General features: G+C 37.4%; 1 pseudogene; it reads left to right on the top strand.

The window, feature by feature from the left end:
- Window positions 1–826: 826 nt before the first annotated feature.
- Window positions 827–1,119, top strand: LOC100398811 (anaphase-promoting complex subunit 11 pseudogene; annotated as a pseudogene).
- The last annotated feature ends 6,460 nt before the right edge of the window (window positions 1,120–7,579 follow it).

Below are 7,579 nucleotides of genomic sequence, written 5' to 3'. Positions count from 1 at the left end.
TCCTCAATCTTAATGACCTTTTCTTATACTTCTCATGTTTCATAACCTAAAGGCAGATACAAAATGCTATTTCTCTATGTCTGTGTTTTTGAACACCATCCTGAGTTCCTTGAAAGAAATCTATAAGTTTCTCATAAATTGAATGTATTAATAAAAATATAAATAGAGGCTGGCCATGATCTGAGCTACACCAAACTAAGTGATGAGTGACACTAATGGCTGTCCTCAGAGAAGAATATACCAGTGAGATAGTAAAGCATGATGTTTATCATTGAACTTCAGGATAGGATTGCCGGGGCTTATACCCCTACTAGTTTAATTATAGGATATGTGAGTTAAGGCAATTAATTAACCTAGTGCCTTAGTTTTTTTCATATGTCGAATATCCGTAACAGTAGTATCCAATTTAGAGAACTTGAAAGGATTAAAAAGGTAACTCATTTAGAAGTATTCACTTCCTAGTGCATTATAATGGCTCAATAATTTTGAACACTTATCATTAATCTGAGTGTGAGGAGATGAAATTTGAAATAGTTAAGATTTTTTTTCTCTCATTCTATTTCTAGCTACCTCCATCCTTACAAAACACAAGATGCATAGCCAGACACACACAGAGAAACACACACAGAATTTTTGCTGTGCTTATTTAAGGGTGAGATTTCTCTTCCCTACCATCTTCATCACCATATCTAACTCTATTAGTAATTTGGGCTGGAATTAGTAATTTAGCTATTATAGAAGGAAATAAGTGAGTAGTATGAAAAACCATGAGACATCCTGGGTTACATAAAGTTCTCTATTAAAATTTTGACCAGAGCCCGTGAGTATGGCCTTGGTGGACACCATCTGCTCTAGGCAGGCTGTGGGCTTTGCTGCCACAAAAGTGAAGATTAAGTGCTGGAAAGGTGTGGCCACTTGGCTCTGGGTGGCCAATGATGAGAACTGTGGCATCTGCAGGGTAGCGTTTAACTGCTGCTGCCCTGACTGCAATGACTGCCTGCTGGTGTGGGGCCAGTGCTCCCACTGCTTCCACATGCACTGCATCCTCAAGTGGCTTCACGCACAGCAGGTGCAGCAGCACTGCCCAAGTGCCTACAGGAGTGGCAGTTCAAGGAGTGAGGGGCCTGCCTTGCCCTTGCTGGAGGTGGCATCCTGAGACCTCTCCTCACGCTGGTGCCGATGGCTGCGGTTCCCTGCTGGGGACGGTTTCCTTGGGTTGCAACAAGGTGGAAACAAGGGCTGGAGCTGCGTTTGTTTTTCCATCACGATGTTGACACTTTTACCCAATAAGTAAAACTCATTAAACTACTCAAATCCTAGAAAAAAAAAATGACCAGAAAGTGCCATTCTAAGATGTGGGATGAATACCTAGTTTTGTTTTTTTTTTTTTTAACTGATACTTTTATTTCCTCTGTGACTATTATGTCTTTATATAATACATTCTTGCTCTAGCCACAAGGATCTTCTTTGTGCCTTGAAGTGTCTTTATTACAATCATTCATTGTAGCAGTTTATGCCACTGCTATTACTACACTACCTAGATAAAATTCTCTGGAAAACTCGAGACTCATATGTACAAATAAGAAAAATAATATGAAACAAAAATGAGAATATAGGTCATATGTTTTCAACAAGTCTCACCTAAATCCCTGAGATCACTAATTTATTCAGTTGGCTTGCTTTAAGTCTCAGTTCAAAATCATTATATGAAAACTGTAATTGACATTACTATTAATTTTACTGTGTATTTTGTTTCTATTACTTGCTTAATTCCTGAAGAATAAAACCTCTAACAAAATAGTACTGGCCCAGCACATTCTGATGATAGCAAAAGACAATGGAATGGCCAAAATGGAACTTAATAGAAGACTCAGGGTAGACTAAGCCTGAGAGCCACCCTCTTCAAACCTCCCTTGTCATTCAAATGTGACTAAGTTTGACACTGACTCCTAGGTCCCAGTCACTCCCCCAAATTGAGACGGGATCAACAATTGGAGCAGGTTCATCCTGGCACTGAGGAACGTCAAAACCAAACTAGAAGATGACTGGGCAGTGATGCTTTTGCAGAAAGAGCTTGATTTAAAAGAAGAAATGGGCCATATGCAGCAGCTCAAGCCTGTAATAACAGGACTTTGGGAGGCTGAGGGTGTTGGATCACTTGAAGGCAGGGGTTCAAGACCAGCTAGCCAACATGGTAAAACCATGTCTCTACTAAAAATACAAAAATTAGCCTGGAGTGATGGTGCATACCTGTTGTCCCAGCTACTCAGGAGACTGAGGCAGGAGAATGGTTTGAATCCAGGAGGTGGAGGTTGCAGTGAGCAGAGAATGTGCCACTGCACTCCAGCCTGGATGATGGAATGAGACTGTCTCAAAAAAAGGGGGGAGGGAGATGTAAAAATTTTCAGAATGAAGATAAAGTCACTAATGTCAAAAAAGACAAGAAAACCTGACAAATAGGATAGAGCCAGAAAATGCCATGAAGAGAGGATTGTCAGGCTTCCGTAACAAAACTATCACAAACGACTCTTTAAATGCCATACCCTTGCACAAAGGCCATCACAATCTCGCACAAAAAATACTCCTGCAAATACATCTGTCCAGGAACTGCCTGTCCAACCTCGAACTAGCATCACCCTTGTTATCGATCTTTGTAGCCAAGGATATTTCTTTCAAAACAATTATGTAATACCCCTTATTTTTTCCCTTTAAAAACCATTGTTTTATTCTTCCTGAATAGAAACATGATTTACTAAATCTGTTCCCTTTTTCTTTTAGACAGTTTTTCTCTATTTGTTATTTAGGTTGAAAGATAAATATTACTCATTTAATTTACAGCCGAGGAAATAAGACTCAGAGAATTTATGCAACTTGCACCAAATCACACTCCAGGTAGGAAGTGGAGTAAGAAATAAAAGTGAAATCCATATGAAACCACAGTTCATATTCTTGGCACTGTTCCACAGTGTTTCAACTGGACCATTAAATAATACATGAATACAGGATGCTTAGGCCTTAGAGAGAGCGTTACCATCATGAAAGCAGTTAGATTCATTAAAAAAAATAGCGATTTGGCAATTGGACTGCCTGGGTTCTAGTAACTGGCTATTTTTATGACTTAAGGTAACATAGTTAGCCATGTCTCAATTTTATTTTACATCAAATGGAGGTAATGATACCTACCATATCAGATAAACATGAAGATTAAATGACATATATGATACAGATGATTATGTAATACACACATATGTGTGTGTGTATATATATATATATATATATATATATATCTGTGTTAAATTTAAAAACACAAATGGTAGATATAATCTCTTTAGCTCTACAAATAAATCAGACTATTTACCAAATATTTAGAGAAAATTCTAAGTTTAATAACACAAACAACTTGCTAAACTACTCTTACTTCTCACATAATGAAAATGACTATGTCATCTTTCATACTTTTATATTAAAATAACTTAATGAAACTACAGAAAAAGATAAACATTTTCTGAATACTCGTTGTCTTTAATATAAGCCAAATATCAAAAACATTTATACCTTCAGTGTCCTTTCAAAAAAAATTGCAATCTAACTGTGTAAACATAGCTGACAACAAAAAGTTGGCATTGGGGTTTCCCTAAGTGGTTTATCTGAAACAGCCTAGAGATAAGCAATAAAAAATCACTGTGTTTTACTGAGATAAATACAGAAGATTTCCTAATCCATTGGACATAAGTTTGAGATTATCAGAGTTTATGTTCTGCCATGAGAAATTAAAATGATAAAATTTGTTTTGTGTAAGGTTTTAATAGATGATTAGATTATCATGCACATCATTTTTAACTCCGCAACTGAGTCCTGAACAGAATTTACTTAAAAGAGTAGTTTGCATTTCATTGGGAAAAGATAATTTCAGTGCTATGGTTTGTATAAGTACCTTTCCAAGTTCAGGTGTTTCAAAGTGATTGTATTTAGAGGTGTGGTGTTTGGGAGATGGTTGGGTCATGAGGAGGGCTCTGCCATCATGAAAGAGATTAGGTGCCCCTACAACAAAAGCTGGGCAGATTTTACCTTCTGCCTCCCACCACATGAGGATACAGCTTTCCTCCCAGTGGGAGGATGCTGCATCAAGGCACCGCCTTGAAAGTGAAGAGCAGCCTTCACTACCCACTGGTCCCTTGACCTCGGACTTCCCAGCTTCCAGAACTGTGAGAAATAGATTCCTTTTCTTTATAAATTCCCCACTCTGTGTTATTTAGTTCATAGTAGTGCAAAGTAAGGCATCTATCATGTTAATAGGAGGGAAAAGGTAGAGTAATTGTTACAGGCATTTTGGAATTATTTTTCCTGAGTAACTATTTGAACTACTGAGAGAAGATTGACAGAAAGTCTACACCAATGCACCTTTGGTGTCAGTGATCAAAAGAAGTTGAAATTCCACTGAACACATTATTTTATCCAACAAGGTTAAAACTAAACCCAAAGGACTGCTATTTTTGACTAAGGAGAAATTTTTCAGGAGGCAATTGTTTAAATGTATATGTCCCTCTGAGCACATGACACTTCCATTTAACCCCATCTGCAGAATATTTTTACCTGAACTGGTTCTATAGAATTTTGTATCTATTTTTGTTATTTGAAATGATGACCATTCCAGGTGAAGTATGGTGTATCCACTATATAGAAAGACAAGGAAGAAAATAATATCTATAGCTACTAAGGCATTACTGATATTTTCTGAGAATGCAAAACTAACAAAGGTTGATGCATTCACAGCTTATAAACTACGTACACTTTTATAGACCCATTGAAGACAAACACAATTAATTATAATACTTGTTGCAACATTTTTGAGGGGGTAATGGATAGATTATTTTCATTTGCTAAACTCATTCTGCTTAAAATATTATTTTGAGAAAATACTGGTTTCACAAATGTGAACTCATTAGCCAAGTTCAGGCACCGACCCACACATTTACCTTTATTCCCTGATTACCTTTTCCCACTGATCTTGACATTTTCTGTTGCTCTAGTAATTTTGACTGTGTCAAGAATGTATGCTGGAAAAGAAACTCTGAATTAAAAGTATGGAAACGTGATTGAAGCAGTTACACTATTCTCCTTTCTACCCCTTTTTGACTTTATCCATATATTAAAACTTTTAAAGTCAGCTTTTACAGAATGGATGGTGCAGTCTAAAATTTTATGTTTCAGAACCCAGGGATATAGAATAATGCAAAGGGAGCAAGAGAAAGGGTCAACAGTTTTGGTTTTCAGTTGGAATATACAGAGGGAGAGAATCATTTCCAAATGGTCTGTAAAGGTCTACAGGTCAAAACTGAGAAAATTTTCAGCTCATTTCCCACTCCAAAATTCCATGAAATATATATCTATTGCATCAAAGAAGAAGTTGCTCCAAGTTGATTTTTGAATTAAGCCTTTCTTATAAATGCTATATATTAAACATGTTCTAAATGCACTTTATTTATTTGTTTATTGGAGACAGGCTCTTGCTCTGTCACTCAGGCTGGAATGCAGCAGCATAATCATAGCTCATTGCAGCCTGGAAGATCTGGACTCAAGTGTTCCTCCCACCTCAGTCTCTTGAGTCACTGGGATTACTGATATGAGCCACTGCATGAGGACTAGTTTACATTTCTGTGTTCAGAATGTTAACCATAGATGACTAGAGGCAGAGTAGTCCCCACAATACAGACTACATAGCCTTAGGTGGGCACTTAAACACTGGTTTGTTGTCTCCAAGAGATGAAGGCCATTTAAATTTGAATATTACTTTTCATGCCATTTCAGATTTTTAGAATCCATTAGAAAGCAATTAATTAAATGCTCGGACACCAATGAGGCATCAATCACGTTCATTGTACCTCACAAAACTACAGCCCATAATAAACGGACAGCTTGTTTATTTCCCCAACCTGGTTTGCACAAGTCTTACAATTCTATAAGCAATCTTGATCCATATAATCACTATGTGACTGCTATTCTCATGAACACTCCTGAAATTTTGATTTTCATCTAGCACAGATATTCAGTAAAAGCTAAGTGGAAAGTTCATATTTCAATTCTGATCTGTAAAATTTTCCTGGTACAAAAGTACAGCAGGTACGGAGGTGTTATCAGAGCTGTCTTCAAGAGAGCCTACTTTGAGTAGCATAGTTGAATGACAGCTTCCATCTATGGCCACTTTTATCATTCACTTTAAAACCTCACATCCTCCTGGCTCCTTCCAGCCAATGAGTGAGTATAGTAGGCTGCTAGTGATGCTCCATTTGTTTCTAAAGTGGAAACATTTATAACTGGCTCAAGGATTCTGCATCAGACTTGTCAAGCCTTTCTCAGAACTTTACTGCAATCGGAGGCTCTTCTTACCCAATTTTCCTTTCTTCCTCTCCCCTTTCTCAGGTGTGAGAACAGCATGGCAGTCTGAAAGCTCTACTTTCAGATTTTTCTAACTCTTTAGAAGCTAAGCTTTAGAAAACTCAACTCTTTAGAAGCTAAGAGTTAGAAAACTCCTTTCTAACTTGTCTGACTCCTTCTCCCTCACCTGTTGTCATTCACAGGAGTTGTCTAAATCTCTATCACTATTTACCATTATTATTTGGTGATAAAGATCTTTTAATAAATCTCTTTCACATTTAATCATGTCTTGGCATCTACATCTTAGAGGGTTCAAGCCAACACAGAAAGAGAGCATTGAGGGATTTTATTCTATTCAAGAGAATTTTTTCAGTTCAACATTATATGACTAGTTATAAATTTAAAATACTCAAAAAATATATAGTCTGAAGTTCAAGTGTCTTTCCTCAAAGAAAGCATCAAGAGTAAAGACATTCATTTATTCCCTCATTTATTAATCCATTCATTCAATCAATAAAATGGTTATTAAAACAGACATGGGTCACACACAACAGATAAAGTGCTTAGTCATCATAAAACTTACAGTCTAATGTAGCAAGTCTTAAATATTTTTAGTTTTTGTTTATGGGCCTCTTCAGGTGTGATAAATACTATGAACACTGTCCCCAGAAAATTCATATGCATATATGCATATAGGAACATTCTGAGGCTGGCCACAGTGGCTTATGCTTATAATCCCAGCACTTTGGGAGGCTGAAGCAGGAGGATCACTTGAAGCCAGGGGTTCAATGCCAGCCTAGGCAACAGAGCAAGACCTCATCCGTACAAATAATTTTTAAAAAATAAGCCTGGTGTAGCAGTGTGCACCAGCTACTTAGGAGGCTGATATGAGAGGATCCCTTGAGCCAAGAATGTTGATGCTGCAGTGAGCTATGATCATGGCACTGCACTCTTGCCTGAGTGACAAAGCAAGATCTTGTCTCAAAGAACAAACATTCTGTGTAAATATTGGAGATTTTGTGAACATAATCCTAACAGCTTGAGTTCCTCCTTTGTCCTGAGTCCATTGGCTCATGTGGTAATCCGGCTCTGGGAACTAGATTCTTGCCATGTTCTTCCATACCCAGTTTCCTGCTTTTGGTAACTTCACTATAATGCAGATTCTCTCAATCAAGCATAGTCTTTTCTTCCTTCCCATAGAGAT

Source organism: Callithrix jacchus, chromosome 3 (assembly GCF_049354715.1).
Source record: "Callithrix jacchus isolate 240 chromosome 3, calJac240_pri, whole genome shotgun sequence".
Taxonomy (NCBI): domain Eukaryota; kingdom Metazoa; phylum Chordata; class Mammalia; order Primates; family Cebidae; genus Callithrix; species Callithrix jacchus.
Note: the sequence above shows the minus strand (reverse complement) of the source record. Positions and strands in the feature narration are given on the sequence as shown.